The 293-nt window shown below is 73.4% G+C and overlaps 1 non-coding gene across 1 annotated transcript; it reads left to right on the forward strand.

The window, feature by feature from the left end:
• The first annotated feature begins 219 nt into the window (after positions 1-219).
• TRNAN-GUU (transfer RNA asparagine (anticodon GUU)) lies at positions 220-293 on the forward strand. The gene has a single exon. It is a non-coding gene; the product is annotated as a tRNA-Asn (tRNA).

Below are 293 nucleotides of genomic sequence, written 5' to 3' on the forward strand. Positions count from 1 at the left end.
GGGGCCATGGCCGGCTCCGGGGGGCGGGGTCTGCGGGCGGCGCCCTGCCCCCCGAGGAGCCCCCGCGGCTCCGCCCGAATGTCCGCCTGCCGCCCGGCTCCTCCCGCCGCCTCCTCGGCGCGCTTCTCCGAGGTGCCCGCGAGGCAACGCCCCGGGCAGCTAGGGAGCCTCTGCGGCCGCGGAAATCTGTACACACCGCAGCGCAGTCCTGATAGCTGGGTCTCTGTGGCGCAATCGGTTAGCGCGTTCGGCTGTTAACCGAAAGGTTGGTGGTTCGAGCCCACCCAGGGACG

This window comes from Bos javanicus, chromosome 12, assembly GCF_032452875.1.
Source record: "Bos javanicus breed banteng chromosome 12, ARS-OSU_banteng_1.0, whole genome shotgun sequence".
NCBI lineage: Eukaryota > Metazoa > Chordata > Mammalia > Artiodactyla > Bovidae > Bos > Bos javanicus.